The sequence below is a fragment of the Spermophilus citellus genome (assembly GCF_964194105.1).
Source record: "Spermophilus citellus genome assembly, chromosome: 4".
Classification (NCBI taxonomy): Eukaryota; Metazoa; Chordata; class Mammalia; order Rodentia; family Sciuridae; genus Spermophilus; species Spermophilus citellus.
The window spans coordinates 14,442,726-14,463,915 of NC_138185.1; the positions used below are offsets into that span (position 1 = coordinate 14,442,726).

The 21,190-nt window shown below is 46.2% G+C and overlaps 1 protein-coding gene across 1 annotated transcript in view; it reads left to right on the forward strand.

Moving 5' to 3' along the window:
• Positions 1-4,969: 4,969 nt before the first annotated feature.
• Positions 4,970-21,190, forward strand: part of ZNF831 (zinc finger protein 831) — a gene marked incomplete at its 3' end in the record, with an annotated part of 82,656 nt that continues 66,435 nt past the window's right edge. The window contains exon 1 of the mRNA XM_081292594.1: positions 4,970-5,096. The remainder of the gene's footprint in view (positions 5,097-21,190) is intronic.

Genomic DNA, 21,190 nt, shown 5'->3' on the forward strand with positions numbered 1-21,190 from the left:
GGAATGGAACCACCATTTGACCCAGGTATCCCTCAGTAGATGAAGGGATAAAGAAAATGTGGTATATATACTCAATGGAATATTACTCAGCTTTAAAGAAGAGTAAAATTATGGCATTTGCCAGTAAATGGTTGGAGTTGGAGAATATCATGGTAAGGGAAATAAGCCCATCCCACAGAACCATAGGTAAAATGTTTTCCCTAATATGCAGATGTTAATTTGCAATAAGGCAGGGGTGGGTGTGGGTGGGTGGGTACTAGGGAAGAATAGTGTTACCTTAGATTAGGTAGAGGGAAGTGATGGGAGAGGAGGGGAGGGGATGTTGGGATAGGAAAGACAGTAGAATGAAACAGACATTATTACTGTATGTATATATGTGACTACATGACCAATGTGATTCTGCAACATGTACACTCAGAAAAATGAGAAATTATATCCCATCTATGTATGATATATCAAAGTGCATAAATGCATTCTACTGTCACATGTAACTAATTAAAACAAATTAAAAATTTTAAAAAAAAGAAAGAAAACAAACTCCTTACTTAGGGAACTTCTGGGGGAGGAGATAGGGGAGCCAGCCTCGGTCATTATAGTTAAAATACGACTTGTTCCTCTGAACTGAAGAATGGACCTACAGAGCAGCCGGTGGCAGCAACAATCTCAGGCCAGGTGGCAGTAAGGGCTTTGGTTTTAACTCTGGGGTTAAAGGTCATGTGGTCATGAGCTCAGGAGCCACATCGTGTGTCCATTTTAGGGACACATAATGCCCGGCCTGCCACTGGCTTTCCTGGGGTCACCTGGGCACTGTCAGCACAGGGTGTGCTATGAGAGCTGGACCCACAGCGGTCACTCAGGAACGCATTGAAGGGGCCCTTCCCAGAGCGGGAAGACTGTCAGGCACAAGAAACCCCATCCATTCCCAAGAGTGCCGCGGCCAGGCCTGCTGCCCCCCATAGCCAGCTTGATAGAGCCAGCTCTGTGGCCTGACGTGACAGGAACTGATCCAAAAGGGCCCTGGGGTATTTATTTCCCAAATGGCCTTTGATGTTTTGGGAGAGGAGTGGAGGCAGCAGGGCAAAGAAGGTGAGAGTGGTCAGCTTGGGGGATGCTGTCTTGCAGTCGCAAGGACAGCGTCTTGGCAGAGTCCTGTCCGTCCTGTGCCCACTGAGTCATTGGTAAAGGCCACATGGAGCACCGTTACTCAGCTTCCTCCCAGCCTGTCCCATTGCTTAACCTGTCGGAAAATTCAGAGTGCAATCTGGTCCCCAGACTGGCGTGCAAACCCCAGGAGGGCTTTTGTGTTATTGTTTCCTTTTCACTTTTTACCTTCTTTCTTTAACTTGAGGAGGCGCTGTTTTTTTTTTTTTTTTTTTTTTTTTTTTTTGTCCTCCTTTTGGTCAACTTTATTTTGGAATTCTTTTAGATTTACAGAAAAGCTGCAAAGTGTGTGAGGAGCTCCCACATCCCTTTCACCCCGTGACCCTCGAGGGGCATCTGTCATGGCTGAGAAGTGCAGGGGTCAACGGCCGCCAGGCTGGAGCGCGTCTCTGTCTTTCATGCATGCTGCCGTTCTCTAGGAGGCAAGCTGGGCTCGCTGATGCCTTTTGATATAGCTTTTTAAAAGAAGTGCAATAGTTACCGAGGTATTTTAATGGATACCACAAAAATATATTATTATCCTATCAACTAGTACTACAGCTTGGGGCAAATTAAACGATAAAAGCAAGTCAATTCGAAGGAATGTGTCATAAATATGAATGGAGATGGCACACAGCTGGGCTAAGGGCAAAGCCACAGGGAGCGGAGGGCTCACTTATCACCCCAGCCCCCCCCCCCCCCCCCCCCCCGGCAAGTTAGAAGCAAAGTCCTGGGGGTGTGTAGGGATGGGGACGTACAGCCCAGGACCCCTTATGCCCCTCTAGTGACCCTCTTCTGGCCTGGGAGCTTGAGGGTAAGGCAGGAGGTGGAGAGGAGAGAAACCTCAGTGGGAATGAAGTTTCCATTTCAATTATTCAGCTGATCCTTGACCCCCATTACCATAGACAATCAAAAAGTGGCTGGATGTGCGAAGCTTTAAGTAAAAACAAGCATCAGTTGAGTGGCCCCAAGGATGGGAAGTGCAGACAGATAATCGCAGGGGTGCTCATCCAGTTCCACATTTCCATATGCACAGAAGGAGAAGGACAGCCACCATCCGGCTGTCACACCTCTGTGGAGTGCTCCTTCCTGAAGGGGCTCAACAGGTACAACCCAGTTTTTCCTCCTGCAGGGGTGATGGGGAGCCTCTTCTGACAATGGAGGGACCTGTGCAGAGGCCATTAGGGGAACCAGACCCCCAGAGGGAACCAGCTGAAGGTGAAGCTGAGTGAGTGTACGTGTGCAAGCAGACCAGCACTCCTCCATGGAGTGTAGACCAGGGCCTGGAGCCTTCCTGGCCTCCCTCCACAGGCAGGCAGGTTCCACCTGCTGTGTAGGTTCGCAAGGCTCCCCAGGCCGGGTCAGTGAAGGCAGGGGTCTGGCCAGGGCTGAATGTGCCTGGCAGAGGTGCCGGGGTTCCTTCAGTGGAATGTGCTGCAGTGCACACGGGTGTGTGTTGAGCCGAGACAGGGGCTCACGCTGCTGGTGAGAGGGTAAAGGGCAAGGGCAGGGACCCAGAAGCAGAGCCATGTGTTGAGCATGGAAACAATGGTTATCTGTCGTGAAAGACTTGGGAGGTCTCAATTCCTCTAATTGTGGCCGTGGCCCCTAGTCGCATGCTGAAATGAATAAGGACATTCATCCTCCCCCACCCTGCTCATTTATTTAACACAAACTTTTGAGTCCAGTCTCTGGGGAGAGCATGGTCAGCAGCAGGCTGTGGCGACAGGGCTGAGCCCTGGAGGAGCCATGGAGATGTGTCTGACCATTGTCACCCACATGGCTGCCCAGGCAGCAAGAGGTGATACACAGTTCCCTGCTTGCTTGTGAGGCTGTGCTGGGCCCCTTGTCCCAGCTGTCCTTTCAGACATGCCAGGTGGCTCCGTTTGACAAGGCTCTGCTGGTGACTTTCTGCCCCCTGGTTGCACATGTGGCACTGGGGAGGGTCCTGGGACCGAGCCCTGAACTCCCCCCAAAGACAAGGGAGTATCCTGCATCTGCCTGCTGGCTTCCTGCTAGCACGTGGTGTGAGGGCGCGAGGCCTCTGTGGCCTGCCTGAGTGCACCTTCTTCCCACCGTGTGCTTCCCAGCAGTGTCTGGTGTCCTCTCTTGTTTGGCTGCTTGTCCACTTAGCTGCATCAGAGTTTTGTCTTAACACAGACTGCAATTTGCCAAAGAGCCTTGCTCTTGGCAAGAAAATTATTTATCTTTTTTTGTTTGTTTCCTTAGAAAAAGAGGCCTGAGAAAGCGAGTTGATTCTTTGAAAGTAATTTTTCTTTTTCTTTCTTTCTTTTTTTTCTTTTTTTTTTTTGGTGACTGCATCGTGGTGCTTAGAGACATCGAGGGTGCATTTGTTTAATACTCAGCCGCAACTCACAAGACCATTCAAAAGTGCACCATGTGAGAGTGCAGTCAGTGGTTAGCGAGGCCACACATCCTCATGGTGATCTGCTCCAGAGCCCTTTCAAGAGTCCGGAGGAAACCTGTGCCCTCCAGCACATGCTTCGGCTTACCCCATCCCCCCCCAATGCCCAGACCCTGGCAACCACTGCTCTACCTTCTGTTGCTACAGATCTGCCTCTATTTCATCGAAATAGAATCACAAGGTATGACTCTGGTGTCACTTTCTCAAGGTTTCCCTGTTATTGCCTCAAGATTGTCCTGCCTACCGGAAGCTCACATTCTTCTTTTCTGGTCCATATTTGATACTTTGTTTTTAATCAGACCACTCCAAAGTCTTTGTTTATAAAGTAGCTTTGTGCAGGAAACCTTTCCATTAATTCATTTCAATGAAGTACATTCCCAGTGAAACTTAGAAGGAGAGGCAAACGGAAGTCTTTTAAAGTTCTGGAGACAGATTCTTTCCTGAGGATGTCCTTGGTAAAGGCCAGGGAACAACTGGCCAGGCCCTGGGGGGAGTGGGCTTGGCAGCTGCTTGGGAGACCCTGTCCCCCCTTTCTGGTCTCATCTCCCCTTTTCATAACTCTCTGACTCTGTCCTTTGCGTCTTCAGTCCTTCCAAGGTCGGCAAGTAGAGCCCAGACTGCTGCAGAAGCAGAGACTCCCCTTGAGAGCCCAATTAAAGGCAGAGGCTCATCCTTCAGATCATAACTCAGTACAAAGTTTTAAAACAGAAATCAACGCAAATAAATTTATATTGAGCACAACATCAAAATTATTAATAAAGCCAGCATCCCAGTGACCATGGCTGCTCCCCATCCCCTGCCTAGCCACCTGCAATGGAAATGCTCATTCTGGGCCCTTGGGAACCTCCAGGGTTACAGTGGAGGCTCTGCTAACCCCAGCTCCAGGAAAATGCACACCCTGGCTCTCCTTCTTACTAACCTGTGCAGAACAGTCTCGTCTCTAATGCAATATCTTGTACACCTACCTTCCTGGGAAGCAGCCTCCATTCGTAGGTTGTTAGATCAATAGCCACACTTCTAAAGATCTGAGCTGTGTCTGTACTTTTTTTTTTTTTTTTAGGTCTCTGCTTCTCTCTCTTCCTGTTTTCTAAGGGTTGCTACTGTCACAAAAAGTAACGTATAGACAATAATTGACTTCCTTTTTCTGAACCCGACAAGTTTCATCTCTGCTCGAGTCTCTTCCAGGTTACCCAAAATGGTGCTTTTCTCAGTTAAACATGGAGTTGACTCAAAGGACAAGCACTGGGAGGCCCTTCTCTTTTATTTTACTTTCTAAGGTGCTTGGAACCTCTCTGTGCTCTGAGATGCTGCCCATGGAGCAGGAACTGGTAGAGAACACCAGATACCTTCTCAGCAAAGAGGAGCAAGTCCCCTGCAGAGTGTGGCAAGGCGCCTGGAGCTCAGTTCTCCTCTGCGCAGCCAGCCTGGGGTCCTTTCTGGATCTGTGGATGTTGTCTCCAGACTGGGCCAGGCCGTCTGGGTCTGAACAGGTGGTGTGTCTCTGGTTGGAAATGCACCTCTCTTTATAAAGGTAGGTGACTGCCCCAGGGCACAGATACAGAAGGGGCCAGTTATTTATTTATTTATTTTTAACCAACAAGCTCTTTTACCCTGTGTTCTTAATGATATATTTGTCTCCAAACCCGCAGTTAAAAAGAAATGCTACGTGAAACTGGGTCTGGCCCAGTTCAGTAATTCTCCTGTGTGCCTACCACCACTGTTGTGTTTGTCAAAATATTTACTGCAATTTATAATGGCTGTCAGAAACCAGGCTCACAATCCATGTTCTACTAAACTCGAAAACATTTGTAAGGAAATTTAGTGCTTTATAAGCTGTATTTTTTCCCCCAATGATGGACCTAATTACATTGAAGATGTGAATTGGTTAAAAACATACATTATATTAGCACAAGAGTTTTAAACAGAGTATAATCTGACTATCAAGGTATTTGATAGACATGCTATTTATAGCAGCTGCGCTAATCAGTCACCCAAGGATAGCATTTTTTAGTGAGATTTACAGGGGCCAAGGAACCATGTATTTATACACATATTTGGCTTCCCAGCCTCCAAAATAGCTGAGGGCTGGAGAGAATCTCAGATAAGCCATGGAAGCCAGGTTCTGAGTGGCAACATGTCTCTCCTTTCCCGTAGCAAATCTTTCTGTAAGAGTGACACCAGAGATCTTATCTGCTGAAATGCAGCGAGGACAGGATTCAACCTAGAGGATGATAAGGTGGCTGGTGGGGAGACGCAGTGTCAGCGTCAGGGCCAGTCTGAAGGAATGTGCCTGGAACCACCTACACTCTGTATTCAGGACCACAGGCTCATACCAACCGCAGACCCCAGAAGCCAGGCCACGAGGATGGGCTGGGAAACTGGGGATGGGGCCAGTCATGGGGGGGTGCTCCGCGTGAGCAGGGCAACCTGAAAGGACCTAATTGACCGCAGCACAGCTGCCTGGGGAAATGAGCTCACGGCGAGGGGCCAGGGGTCAGCAGCCAGAGAGACCTTTCTCCTGGCAGGCAGCGCAGCAGCATGTCCACAGAGACCAAAGCTGGAAAAGGGGGTTGATGAGGGGGCAGACTCACGGGGAGCCCGCCCTGTGCCAACAGTCACATCTGTGACTCTTCTGATCTTCAACAAAGGAACGAGAGCCCACTGTGAGAAAAGGGAAACAGCAGGGCGCATAGAAGTGACTTGTTCAAGGTCACAGGGGTTGTAGGTAGCCAAGGGGCAAAGGTGGGTCCTGCCTCCCAGGCCGTCCTTGCAAGGGTGGTGCAGCAGAGGGGCCGAACCATTCTGGAACTTCACGCTGAGAAAATTCTGCAGCTGTGGCTTGGGCATGGGGCGGGGGCCCTGGCCTGAGGGCTGGCTGGCCCCCGTGTGCTGGCTCCTCATGTGTGTCTCTTTCGCTGTGCCTTCTTTGTGATGACTTCTGGTTGGCAGCCGCTCTGAAGCTTTTCCATGTATGGTAGCAACGCAAGCTGCCTTTGAACATAAGTGTATGTGGACAAAAAGTGACTTGGTACAAAGAAAGTGGGGTGGAGGAAAATGGCCTGTGAGAGCCGGTATTTCTTCCAGAGGGGCCAGGTGCCCATGGTTTTAGGTTTTAGGTCTTATGCAGGGTTTTAGGTCTTATGCATCAAATAACATTAACTCACACTGAGAATGTTGTTCTGATTCTGTTTGTTTATGATTTAAAAAAAATAGCCTCTTTGTTTTGAGATAATTGTAGATTCACGTAGAGGAGGAAGAAAAAAAGCAAAGTCCCCGTGTGCGTTTTACACGATTTCCCTCCGTGATGGCATCTTCAAGTTGTAGTCTGATGTTGACAGAGGCCGAGTTAAGGTACAGAACATTTCCATCACTGCCAGGACCCCGGGGCCACACTGACTTTCTCCTGCTCTTCCCATCTATTCCATCCCCCTAACCTGTGGCAACCACTTACCCATCTGGTCTGCAGTTCTGGAATTGGTCATCTCAAGAATGTTATGTAAGAGCATTGTTTCGTGCGCAGCCCTTGGGCATTGGCTTTTTTCACTGAGCATAATTCCTCTAGAAATTCATTCAAATCCATGTCAACAGCTTGTTCTTTTTTCACTGCTGAGTAGTATTTCACTGTAGGAAAGTTCTGTTGAAGGACGTCTGGACCGACTCCCACCTTGGACCATCATAAAGCCAGTGCTCTGAGCATTCACAAACAGGTGTTCCTGTGTCCATGTTTCCTTGGCTCTGGGGCAAATTTCCAGGAGCATCGATGTTGGGTGAAGGCGGGCTGCATGTTTAGCTGCACCCTCTTGGGATGGCTGTGCTACTTTACTTCTAGCAGGGATATACCCAGCATGTCCGCGTCCTCACCGCCATTCTTTATGGTTGCTTTCTGAAAGGAGCACAGAGATGTCTCGTCGTGGTTTTCAGTTGCATTTCCTTGGTAGATAACGATGATGAACGTTTTTTGGTGTGTCATTTGCTATCAGTTTATCTTCTAGGGTGATTTGTCTCTTATGTCTTTTGTTCATTTCCCAACTGGACTGTAATTGGATTTTTTTTAACTCTTAGTCTTTACTCTTACTCTTAGTTCTTTCTACATTCTAGATGTGCGTCCTTTGACAGATCTGTTGCTGCAAATATCTTCTCCAGGTCTACGGCCAGTGTTCTCTCTTATTACAAGCAGGGACTTTTACATAGTAAAAAGTTTTCATTTTAATGAGGTGAGACTTATCAATTTTTCTTGTGTGGCTCATGCAAGTCTAGAAACTCCTTCTCGTGTCCTAGATTCGGAGCATCTTCTCCTACGGGTTTCCCCTAAAGCTGTGTAGTTTTGCGTTTCATATTCAAGCCTGTTTTGCATCTGAGTTAAGTTTTGTGCATGTGAGGTGTGAGGTTTAGGTGTCAACTCTCAGTTTTGCTTTTGGCAATGGAAGTCACTTGCCCCAGTGCCTTTGTTGAAAGGCTGCACTTTTGCTACAAAAATTGCTTTGAACCTTTGTCAAAAAATCAGTTGGGCATATTTACGCAGCTCAATTTCTCTTTCATTATTATTACTCTTATTCTGCTCTGCTGATCTATTCCTGTGTCTATTCCTCTGACAATACAGTCTTGATTACTGTAGCTCTATAATAAATTTTCAATCAGGTAGACTGGTTCTCCCACTTTATTATCCTTCTTCAAAATTGTTTGAGTTATTCTAGTTCCTTTCCCTTTCTATATAAATTTTAGCTTTTTAGAAAATCTTACTGGGATTTTGATGGGAATTGCAAGAAGTCTGTATATCAATTTGGGGAAAATAGACATTTTTACTGTGTTGAATCTCCTCTTCTGTGAACACAATATGCCTTTCTATTATTTAGGGTTTATTTATTTTTTTTAGTTCATTCATCAGTGTTTTATGGGTTTCAAGATATAAGTCCTGCTCATGTTTGGCTAGATTTACACCTAAGTATTTTATTTATTTTTTTTGAGTGAGTGGAAATGGCATTGTGTTTTTAATTTGGGTTTCCAATGATTCACAGCTAGCTCTAGACATGCAATTGATTTTTGAGTGTTGATCTTGTACCCTGCTGACCTCACTTATTAGTTCTAGGAGGGCTTCTTGGGGGGAGGGGTGGGGATTCCTTAGGACTCTCTACAGGGACAATCAAGTCATTTGCCAGCTGGAGCAGGTTTGCTGGTCCTCTGCTGTCATGTCTTCCCTGTAGTCTGCATTTCTCCCCACCCTACTGCACTGTCTAGAATTCCAGGGACCTGCTGGATCAGAGCAGGGAGAATGTGTGTCTCTGTCTTGCTGTCATCTCAGGGGAGAAGACAGTGTATGATTTAGCTCCACAGTCATGTCAATGCTCTTTATCACATTAAGAGGATCCCTGTTGCTAATTTTTTCTTTCCTTCTTTCTTTTTTCTTTTTTTTTTTTCAGTACCAGGGATTAAACCCAGGGGCTCTGAGCTACATCCTCAGCCCAGTTTTTAAGACAGGGTCTTGTTAAGTTGCTTGGGGCCTTGCTCACTTGCTGAGGCTGGCCTCAAACTTGCCATCCTCCTGCCTCAGCCTGTGCTTATGGCTATTTTTCAGAGATATTTATTCAGGAAGGGTGTCAATTTGTCAGAGGCATTCCCTTGTTGATTGTTTCTCTTCACTGGGCTGGTGTGGTGGTTTGTACTGCACACACCCCTGCAGCCCCCGATCACGGTGTGCAACTCTTTCATATCATAGAATATGAATCCTATGGCTAGTACCTTCTGAAAGCTTTTTCATCTATGCTCCTGCAGGACATCCGCCTGCGCTTTCTTTCTCATACTGTGTGGTGTCAAGATAATACCTAGGTTCTTGAAATGAACTGAAAGCATTCTCTCCTTCTCTGTTTTCTGGAAGAGATTATATAGAATTGGTGTTGACTCTTCTTTAAAAGTTGGGCAGAATTCTCCACATCGGGGCCTGGGGACTTCTGATGTGGGAGTTTAAAATCACAGGTTTATCTTGATGAGTTTTAGTGCTATTCATACTATCTGCTTCAGATTAGGTGGGTTCTGGGTAGCTTGTGCTTCTTGAAGGACTGGTCCATTTCATGGAGGCTGTCGGATGTCAGTAGTATAGCAGCTTCCTCCTGAGCCTCCCGATGCCCAAGGGGCTGTAGCTATGGCCCCTGGATTGTTCCTGCTATCGACAGTCTGTGTCTTCTCTAATTTTTCATTTGTCTTTGAAGAGATTCTGAATCAATTTTATCAATCTTGCCTGAGAACAAGCTTTTTCTTTCATTGATTTTTCTCTATTATTTTTGTTTCAATTGTATCGATTTCTCCCCCATCTCTGTTATTTCCTTCCTTCTTCTTGCTTCAGGCTTTTCTTTCTTTCACTCGATGGGTCCAGGGCTTGGAACTTTGACTGGAAACTCTGTCTTTTCTAAGGTAGGCACACAACGCTGCGCCTTTCCCTCCCAACCCTGCTTTAACTGTGTTTCACAAATTTTGAGTTGTTGTACTTTTGTGCTCCTACACCAGCGTATCTTTTTTATTACTCCTGAGACTTCTTCCCTGATCCATGGATTATTTAGAAGCATGTTGTTTAGTTTTCAAGTGTTCAGAGTTTTCCTGTTATCTTTCTGTGATGGATTTCCAGCTTGATCCCACTATGGTCTGAGAACACACTTTGTGAGATTCCCATTCCCCAAATTCGACTATGTTATTTGACGACCTGGGTATGGTCTGTCTTGGGGTAGCTGTCTAGATCCAATCAGGAAGTTGAAGCTACACAGAAGTTTAAGCATGATATAATGATAAGAGTGATTAACCACACTAAAAGTGACTATGAGAAATGGGAAACTGCATTTGGTACCCCAGGATTGAGAGCGTACCCAAGGTGAATGTGGAAGGAATTCAGATCTCAAGGAAGAAGGTGTGATCTGCCACTGGGTGACTGAGGATTGGGTCAGTTTGTCCAGACTGAATTTCATGTGGAGTTGCTGGGCAAACAGTAGGCAACAGTCTTGAGGGGAAGTAGGAGCCAGCCCTTTCGAGTCCTCAGAGCTTGCAAGCTGCAGGACTGGGTAGTGGGGCTGGTCACTAAGGATGCTCCAGCCCTGGCAGGCGCCATGGGCTGCTGGTGTTGCAGAGGAGTGTCAGATCCCCATGGAGCTCTGGGCCACAGGCGAACAGCCAGGGCTGCACAGGAGCTCAGGTTCCGTCCTGCAGTGCGCCTCTGGCATCTTCTGTTGGGAGGACTTAGCACTATGTTCACTTTAAGGAGAAAAGCAGAAGGAGTTGCACCGTTTACTCCAGGTGCGCCCAGGTATAGTGGAGCAGGTAGGAGATCTACCTTCGAGGGATGCAGTCGGCCCTTCGTCCACTCAGCAGCAGGCGTACCCTGTTCTGCACGTTCAAACCACCTTATGGCCGCAGAACGGCTCTCTGCTTCTACCTGGCAAGAGCAACCATCCTCCTGCGAGTGAAGACTCTCTCATTGTCCTCACGATGAGAAGAGAGTCCCTGTGTCCTGTGGCAACTGTATACATTGCTCTTCATACTCACTCGCTCGCTCGCCAAATATTCTGTTCCCTGAAGACTAAGTTGTAAAGTGAGCCTCTGACAACTTACGTGTAAAACTTAAAAACAGGAAGTAGGAAACAGGAGAAAGGAGTGGAGACCGAGTCGTGTAGGTAAATAAACTCATTCGTATGCCATTCACAGAGAACATGTGCAAAGCGGCCCCGGCGGCCTTAACGGCTGAGTGATTAGATGTGAGGTCGCAGTTCACGTCTCTGGCCTTCTTTATGTGCCATCCCGTGTGGACCTTGCCCTCAGGCAGAGCCCCAGCTGCTCTGGCTCTTGACCTCTTCGGGCATCTGGTGATCTGTGAAGACTCCGAGCATCTGCTTTTCCTCCAGTCAGTCATCCTGATGTGTGGCCGCCAGTCCCTCAGGGGGGCGTAGAGGAAGACAGACTCGCAGTGTGTCCTGGTGGTGCCAGTTCAGGGTCCCCCATCAAGGGGATCTGAGCTTCCCTTCAACCCGGCGCCTGCAGGTCTGCGAACTGGCTTTGCTCATTTGTTCCTGCACTGAGGAGCAGATAACTGTGTAGATCGAGTGATGTCCTGGTGGGCTGCCCACCCATTCAGTCCTAGGGATGTCACGGTCCTTCAGCTGTTGTTGAAGGTGTCCGTGAGCTGGGCAGTCTGATTGCTGTCACGTCCGCATGGCCTTGTGGCTGACAGGCCCATCTTGCCTTTGACAATGAGTCATGCTCTTTGATCCTTGCTATTCTAGGATCCCTGTACCACCCTGAAACGAGGAAGCCCTTCTCCATGATGACATCCTCTGTGCCCTCCTGAGCCTGAGGAAGGAGCAGACGCAGAGGTTGGAGAGGTGGGCACTTTCCCTAGTGCTCCGGGGAAGAAGGTGCTCCTGAGCCTTCCTGAGGAGTTTCGGGTGGAGGTGAAGGCTGCGTGTGATGCTTCTAGCCCAGTCCTCCTGCAGAGCTCTGCCTTTGGATTACCACCTTGGAAGCCCTGGCATGTCAGTCTCATTAAATGTAGGTCACCCCCACATCCAGATTTCTACCAACCCACCTAGGAGACCCCTGAAGCCATCTGGCACTGCACAGCTGTCGCATGAGACTGAGGCTCTGGCAAGGCGCCCACACCAATTTTGATGTCTTATACATACCTGGAGTATAACTTATTTTAATTAGGATCCCACTCTTGTGGTTGTACATGATATGAAGTTTCACTGGTTGTGTACTCATATGTGAACATAGAAAAAAACAACGTCTTATTCAATCTACTGTCTTTCCTATTCCCATCCCTCTCCCCTCCCTTCATTCCCCTTTGTCTAATCCAATGAATTTCTATTACCCCCCCCACACACACACATTGTGCATTGCATCCATATATTAGAACAGTTGACTTTGGTTTTTTGGGACTGGCTTATTTCACTCAGCATGATAGTTTCCAGATCCATCCATTTACCAGCAAATGCCATAATCTCATTCTTCTTTATGGCTGAGTAATATTTCATTGTGTATATATATCACATTTTCTTTAACCGTTCATCTATTGAAGGGCACCTGGGTTGGTTCCATAGCTTAGCTATTGTGAATTGAGCTGCTATAAACATTGATGTGCCTGTGTCACTACAGTATGCTAATTTTAAGTCCTTTGGGTATAAATTGAGGAGTGGGATAGCTGGGTCAAATGGTGGTTTCATTCAAAGTTTTTTGAGGAATCTCCCTACTGCTTTCCATAGTGGTTGCATCAATTGCAGTCCCACCAGCAATGTATGAGTTTACCTTTCTCCCACATCCTCGCCAACATTTATTGTCACTTGTATTCTTGATAATTGCCATTCTGACAGGATTGAGATGAAAACTCAGTGTAGTTTTAATTTGCATTTCTCTAATGGCTAGAGATGTTGAACATTTTTTCATATATTTGTTGACTGATCATATTTCTTCTTCTGTGAAGTATCTGTTCAATTCCTTTGCCCATTTATTGACTGGGTTATTGTTATTTTTTTGATGTTAAGTTTTTTGATTTCTTTATTTATCCTAGAGATTCATGATCTGTCTGAGATGCAGGTGGCAAAGATTTTCTCCCATTCTGTAGACACTCTCTTTACGTTCTTGATTATTTTCTTTCCTGTGAAGAAGCATTTTAGTTTGATACTATCTCATTTGTTGATTCTTGATTTTACTTCTTGTGCTTTAGGAGTCTTGTTAAGGAAGTTGGGTCTCAAGCCTACATGATGGAGAGTTGGGTTTACATTTTCTTCAAGTAGACACAGAGTCTCTGATCTAATGCCTAGGTCCTTCGCCCACGCTGAGTTGAGTTTTGTGCAGGGTGAGAGGTAGGGGCTCAATTTCATTCTGCTCCATATAGATTTCCAGTTTTTCCAGAACCCTTTGTTGAAGAGGCTATCTTTTCTACAATGCATGTTTATTGCACCTTTGTCTAATATGAGATAACTGTATTTATGTGGGTTTGTTTCTGTGTCTTCTATTCTGTTCCATTGGTTTTCATGTCTGTTTTGGTGCCAATATTGAATGGTCATTTTAATTCAGCAACTTGCACCACTAAATTTTGTGTTTGGGGTCCAGCAAAGTCAGTCCTGCAGGTGCAGGAAATGCAAGATTCTTTCAGGGCTGTCACAGAAGCTGTCTGATTTTCAGACTGTGATTTGAGGTGGGAAGGGACCTGAGCCTGTCATTTTCTCTCTGTAAATGTTCAAGGACTCTCCAAGGAATCCATTTCACACCACAGTTCTTACAGTCGTCATCACTGTGGTCCATGGGAGGAGGACACGACCCAAGGCATGTGCCCCGACTGTGGCTTTATCACAAATGACTGAAGGTGGTAGCTGGATCAGCTGTGATATCATGGCATGCCACGGGTCCTAAGCTGCGTTTCTCATTGGCAAGGGATTCAGCATCATGCTCAGGTCCAAGAACAAGGCCAAATCAATCCCCGAGCCCCATATTTACAGGGACTGCTCCCAGGATCAGGACTGACCCTGTCTGTGTCCAGTTTGGAGATGTAGACTGCATGGCATGTTGTGCTGTGGAAGAGTAGTGTAAAAACAATTAACCATAAAAAGAGAATAACCATAAAACACAAGGACACCCTGTGCAGTGCCTGGGATCAAGGGAGAGTGTTCTGGGAAGGACAAACTTGGGAGGGGTTCAGTTCTATTGGAAAAGCTGAGCCTTTGATTACCTGAGCTGGTCTGGAGGTGCTGGGCGAATGGCTGCCAGCCTCTGGAGGGCAGTTGGAGAGCAGACAGTGACAAGTGGTGATGGGGTGTGTACCTGCAAGTCTGGGCACCAGTGAGGTCAGAGGGTAGAGATCCCAGGCTGCACGGAAGGGAGCGGGGCTAGTTGAGGGGGCAGTCGCCATGTGGACTCATGGCCTCAGGCAGGCCATGTCTTAGCTGCAGATAGCTTGTCACATCTTAGGCTGTGAGTTGTAGAGGGATCCCCTAGGCAGCTGGGGTCCAAGCAGTTTCCATAGGATGCCCTTCCACCAACTGTGTAGTTGCTCTACTGTATTATATCTACAGGTTCTGCATCTGTGGAATCAATCAACTGTGGATGGAAAGTATTTGAAAAACATTGTGCCTATATTGAGCACTTACAGACTTCTTAGCATCATTCCCTAAACAATACAATATAACAACTATTTACCCAGCAGCCACGTTGTACAGGGGAGGATGTGCATAGATCTTATGCAAATACAATGTCATTTTGCATAATATTTTTGGAGTTTGGTCTCCTTGAGGGGTCCTGGGAACAATCTCCTGTGTATACCCAGGGATGACTTGGTGTATAGGTATGTGACTTATCCCTGTCTACTGGGTCATTCTTTTACAGCTGGGGTGAAGTGTAGAAATTGCACCTCTTTTGATGCTCCCACTTAAATTATCTTGAATATTCAATTCTCTTAAACAGATCCTCTCCTTACACTTAGAGCTATATCAGATGGCGTTATAATTTTTTGTTTCAACCACCAAATATAATTTAGAATCTTGAAAGGAAACACTGTTTTGCCCCAGTCTCCACTTTCTTCTTCCCTTCTGAGGTTCCGGGTCACCTCTATTATTATTATTCCCTTTGTTTTGAGAGCCATTCCTTGTGGGTAGTAGACCTGCTGGTGACAAATTCTTTTTATTTGAGAACATCTTGGTTCTTCTTCATTCTGGAAGCAGATTTCTCTGGATGCAGAACTTCGCACTGATGTTTCTTTACTCTCAGCCTGTGGGGAGCATCGTCCCCTGTCCTGCTGACCTCTGGTCTTGAGGAGGAACCTGCTGTGGCCAGCGCCGTCTCCCCCATGATGGAGGTGCTGCTTCCCTCACTGCCCTCAGGCCATGTGTCAGTGTGGGTCTCTTTGGGCTCATCCTGGTGGGAGTCACTCAGCTCCCTGGAAGGGTACTTCATGTCTTTTGCCAGTTGTGCTTTCTGGCCTCCTTCTCCGTCCTTCAAGGATTCCCGCGAGGCGAGTGTCAGCTCTTGGCTTGGTCTGGTAGGTGCCTGAGGCCCTGCTCGGTCTTTCCCACCCTTGTCTCTGTTGCTCAGATGGGTGGCTTCTTGTCCCGTCTTCAGTCCTTCTGATTTCTCTTTTCTATCCTTTCCACATTGCTGGGAAGCCAATCCACAGATTTCTAAACTTTTTGATTTTAGTATTTTTATTTTGAAATTTCGGTTGCTTTGGCCTTCTGTTTCTTTGAGGGGCTCCCCGTTTTTCATGTGTTTTGAGTGTGTTTGCGCGTGTTTCCTGAAGTGCCGCCTCCATGGCTGCTTTCCTCTGCCACACAATTCTGACATGGGCACCTTGGTGTGGGCATCAGTCAGTCTGGTCTCCTTCTCTCCCCGTGTGACTGGCACTTGAGTGTGAGAGGCTGGGGTTAGTGAGCCTTCTGTTTTAGCTTCCTGGGACTCTGCCCTGGCAGGGGAAGGGGGCTGTTTGAGCTCAGATGCCCACTGGGCCCCTGTTGACCCCGGTTCCAGGTCCTCACTGCTGCCTGGGGAGGGTAGTAGCTCTGGTAGTCCCAGTTGGCCAACATGGATGTCTCTCTGACAAGACAGAGAAGAGTGCCCTGTCCTGTCCTCGTGTGCCTGGCCCTGATGCCCAGCAGGTAGGGCAGTGGGGCAAGTAGAGTGGACTGCTGCTGCTCATGGCAACCTGGGGGCTTAAGGGCATGGTCCTAAACCACAGGAGCCGGCCAGGCTGCTTTGTCCACAGTGCCATTTACATGACATCTTGAAAAAAGCAAACCTGTAGGGCAGAAAACTGCTCTGTGGCCCCAGGGTCTGGAGGCGCAGGAAGGGGCCCACCACAGTGAGGCATGGGGAGAAGTGAGGTGACAGTGTTCTCCTGTCTGATCGTGGGGCTGCTTGTTGAAAGTCATGCGACCATACACCAAAGGAGTGCATTTTATTGTATGTAAATAGCATGTGAAACCAGTGTCAATGCAGGGTGGCTCTGTGGAGATGGAGGGGTTTGGAGACCTGATTGCTTGCCTCTTTCTGCAACTAGAGCGTCACCTTTTGTCCTAGTTGCCTACCTTGTAAGTCTGAAATCCTCTGCCCCAGGCCATGGGTATGCATGTTGTGATGAGGTGCACACCATCTTTGCACAGAGTACCCATCCACACCTCATTCCTGAAGCAGGGGTAGCACTGGGAGTCGTGTCAATGTCGGGGATGTTTTTTTCCTACCTTTCTTTGAATTCAGCATTGCATCTGTTTGCTGTTTTCCTAGCTAATTATTGTAATTATATGAAGCAATCACCATCACAATACAATATTCTGAATTACATTATTTCACATCATAAACAAATCTGTTTATAGCCCGCCAGACAATTGTGAATTGGGGTGTTGTGTAGCATTTTTATATTATGTGTTCCGAGCTGCAAGGATTGGTGACAGGCCTTCAACATGGCCAGGCTGTAGTGGGGAGATCCAGCCTTGGGATATGAGACAGTCCCTTCAACATGGTACTCAAGGAGGAAGGAGGGCAATCCGGGGTGGTGGTTCCCACCTATGAGTTAGCCCTGTCTTCCAGAGCACAATTAGGCCTCAAGCCTGTTTCTCCACTTAGCGTAGAGAAGAAATCATCACACAGTAATCAAGACTGCTCCTGACTTGTCATCTGACTAAACATGGTGCTGTAATTTCAGGCTGCTTCATACTTGGACTTAATTCTCCTCATTTTGCAGATGAGGAAGTAGAAGTCCGGGGAAATAAAAGTTGCCTAGAAAGAATCACAAAATACTGTCGAGCAGGTTAGCATCTCTGAATGCAGTTCCTTGAGTTTAAGGATTTATGCCCCAAACATCCAGGCACTTCCCCCTCAGAGCCCTTGCTCGGGCTGTTGGCATTTGCCTAGGTCTTTGTGTTGCCTGAAAACCTGAAGCCCTTTTCTCCAGGTGCCAGCAGGACTTACCCCATCCCATTTATTTTATTTTATTTTTTGAATTTATTTTTTCTAATTAGGTATGTATGACAGCAGAATGTATTTTGATTCATTGTACACAAATGGAGTACAACCTTTCATTTCTCTGGTTGTACACAATGTAGAGTCGCACCACATGTAGAGTCATACATAGACCTAGGGTAAAGTTGTCCATTTCATTCCACCATCTTTCCTACCCCCCATGTCCCCCTCCTCTCCTCCCCTTTGCCCAATCAAAGTTCCTCCATTCTCCCCCCCGCCCCCTCATTATGGATCAGCATTCGCTTATCAGAGAGAACATTCGGTTTTTTGGGATTGGCTTACTTCGCTTAGCATAATACTCTCCAACTCCATCCATTTACCTGCAAATGCCATAATTTTATTCTCTTTTAATGCTGAGTATATTCCATTGTGTAATATACCACAGTTTCTTTATTCATTCATCTATTGAAGGGCATCTAAATTGGTTCCACAGTTTAGCCATTGTGAGTTGAGCTGCTATAAACATTGATGTGACTGTGTCCTGTAGTGTGTTGAATTTAAGTCCTTTGGGTATAAACCAAGAGGTGGGATAGCTGGGTCAAATGGTGGTTCCAGTCTAAGTTTTCAAAGGAATCTCCACACTGTTTTACAGTATGGTTGCACCAATTTTCAGTGCCACCGGCAATGTATGCATGTATCTCCCCCCACCCCCCGCCATCCTGGCCAGCACTTATTATTGTTTGTATTCCTCATAATTGCCATTCCTACAGGAGTGAGATGAAATCTAAAAGTAGTTTTGATTTGCATTTCTCTAATTGCTAGAGATGTTGAACATTTTTCCATATATTTGTTGATGGATTGTATTTCTTCTTCTGTGAAGTGTCTGTTCAGCTCCTCAGCCCATTTACTGATTGGGTTATTTGTTTTGTTGGTGTTAAGTTTTCTGAGTTCTTTATATATCCTGGAAATTAGTGCTGTATCTGATGTGTGTGTAGTAAAGATGTTCTCCTGCTCTGTGGGCTCTCTCTTCACGTTCTTACTTGTTTCCTTTGCTGATAAGAAGCTTTTTCGTTTGAATCCATCTCATTTATTGATTGTTGATTTTAATTCTTGCGCTGTAGGCATCTTATTTATGAAGTTGGGGCCTAATCTGACATGATGAAAATTTGGGCCTGCTTTTACTTCCATTAGGCAAAGGGTCGCTAGTTTAATTCCTAGGTCCTTAATCCACTTTGAGTTGAGTTTTGTGCATGATGAGAGATAGGGGCTTAATTTCATTTTGTTGCATATGGATTTTTCAGTTTTCCTAGCACCATTTGTTGAAGAGACTATCTTTTCTCCAATATATGTTTTTGGTGTCTTTGTCTAATATAAGATAACTGTAGTTATGTGGGTTTGTCTCTGTGTCTTCTATTCTGTACCATGTCTGTTTTGTGCCTATACCATGCTGTTTTTGTTACTATTGCTCTGTGATGAACCCTCTGAATGAGAAATTAGGAAAACTACCCCATTCATAATAGCCTCAAATACAATGCAATATAATACAATACAATACAATGCAATACAATACAATACTTGGGAATCAATCTAACAAAAGATATAAAAGACCAATACAATGAAAATTACAGAACACTAAAGAAAGAAATTGAAAAAGACCTTAGAAGATGGAAAGATCTCCCATGTTCTTGGATAGGAAGACTTAATATTGTCAAAATGGCCATATTATCAAAAACATTATACAGATTTAATGAAATTCCAATTAAAACCACAAAAGCATTCCTCATATAAATAGAGAAAGCAATCATGAAATGCATTTGGAAGGATAAGAGGCCCAGAATAACCAAAGCAATCCTTAGCAAGAAGAGTGAAGCAGGAAGCATCACAATACCCCATCCCATTTAAAGTTGCAACCTCTGCTCCCTTCCTGACCACACCCACATTCCTTCATCAGAGTCCCAGACTTCTTCACCTTGCTTGTTTTATTCCATGACAACCATCATTTTCCAATATATTACGAATTTATTTTTTATAATTTCTTGTCTGTATCTCTGACTGGAACATAGATTCTGTAATACAAACTTTTTATTTACTGGTGTCCTGTACCCCTAGGGAAGCTGGCTCATCCTAATTTCCCCTGGACTTGACTGGTTTAAAAATGTAAAGTCTGGCATTCAAGGAAGTCCCTCAGTTCTAAGCAAAACAGGACCCAGCACCCAATAAGTGCCCAGTAAACATTAGAATGAATTCACAATACATTTTCAATAGGTGGGAACGAAATTGAAATAGTCACCATGCTTTTGAAAAAGTTATATACTCCATTTGGTGTCATCCCAGAGAGTGCTGATTCACACTTTCACTTTTTGATTGAAATAATTTACTAAATCAAATGTAATGCTCATCAAAGTGAATTGCTGAGCATTCCTGCATATTCCCAGCTAACGAGATCCAGCATGGCAGGCAGTGCTGTCCAGAAAACCCTGTGCTGTGAGCTCTCTGGGTCACTGGGAGCTCTTTGGAGCTACTCTGCCATCCAGCATCATGGGGCATTTCTCTCTCTCTCTCTCTCTCTCTCTCTCTCTCTCTCTCTCTCTCTCTCTTGCATTCTAGCAAAAATTCTGACCTAAAATTGATGTCAAAAAGCATGTAAGTGCTTAGTGGGACTGACCCAAGAAGCAAAGGAAGATACTTTTGCTATATGTTAAAATAAAACCAATGCTGAGGCCCTTCAAAGAAATGGCTGAGAAAACAGGAGATAAAGGACAGCTGAGGGAGAGGCTGTCCTGGACAACAGGCCTGAAACAGTGACCAATGATTCTGAGGGAAGTTGAAGAAACTCATGGTGGCTTTAGGACCTTGGGATATGGGAAGTGATGGGAAGGGTAGGGCCATGTCCAGAGGGAGTCATCAAAATGATATTAACAATTTCAGCAGACCATTGCCATCTCGCTGTGGTAAGTGCCATGGGAATGATGTGTTCAGTCCTCATTGACCCCATTTTGCAAGTGAAAGATCCTGAGGTTAAAGGCACTCGCTGAGCCATGTGGTGGTCAGGTGGCAAAACCAGGATTTGAACCCGAACTTTCCCTTTAACCTCCCCAGGGCTCCACAGGGCCCAAGCCGCTGTCATCAGGCTTTTCCTCCAAACATCTGCAAACTATCAACCATCTGCAGGGAAGCCACATAATTAGCATGTAGAAATCAAGCAACTGCACGAGATGCTTTGACTTGCTCAGACTTTCTGCACATCATGTCTTTGTAAACTCTCTTCTGGCCTCTCAGGGTCTTAATTTGTTTAGGCAAAACATGACTTTGTTACCAAGTGGAATTATTTTGGGTGAAGTTTTGGTGAGAATTGCATGCTGGGCACCTGGGACATGGACCCTGCATCTAGAACCAGGCAGACTTACCCCTCAGAGAGACCCTCTGCTGTGGAGACCCCTCTAGGCCTTTCTAGAATCAGAGAAAATGAAGGACACTCTTGCCCTATGGGAAAACCCACCCAAGTGCACCACGTAAACTGTGATTTCAGTCTGTGTCCTGGCAGGCCAAACATGCCCGGGCTGATTGAGGAGAGATTGACAGGGGGCTTTCCATAAAGAGTGGGTGTGAGCAGTGGTGGCAACCCCGTGGCGGGCTTGAGGGTGCTACCAACCACAAGACAGAGCCGCTTGCGACAATTAGGCCTGGAGAGGTCCTCCGGTAGGT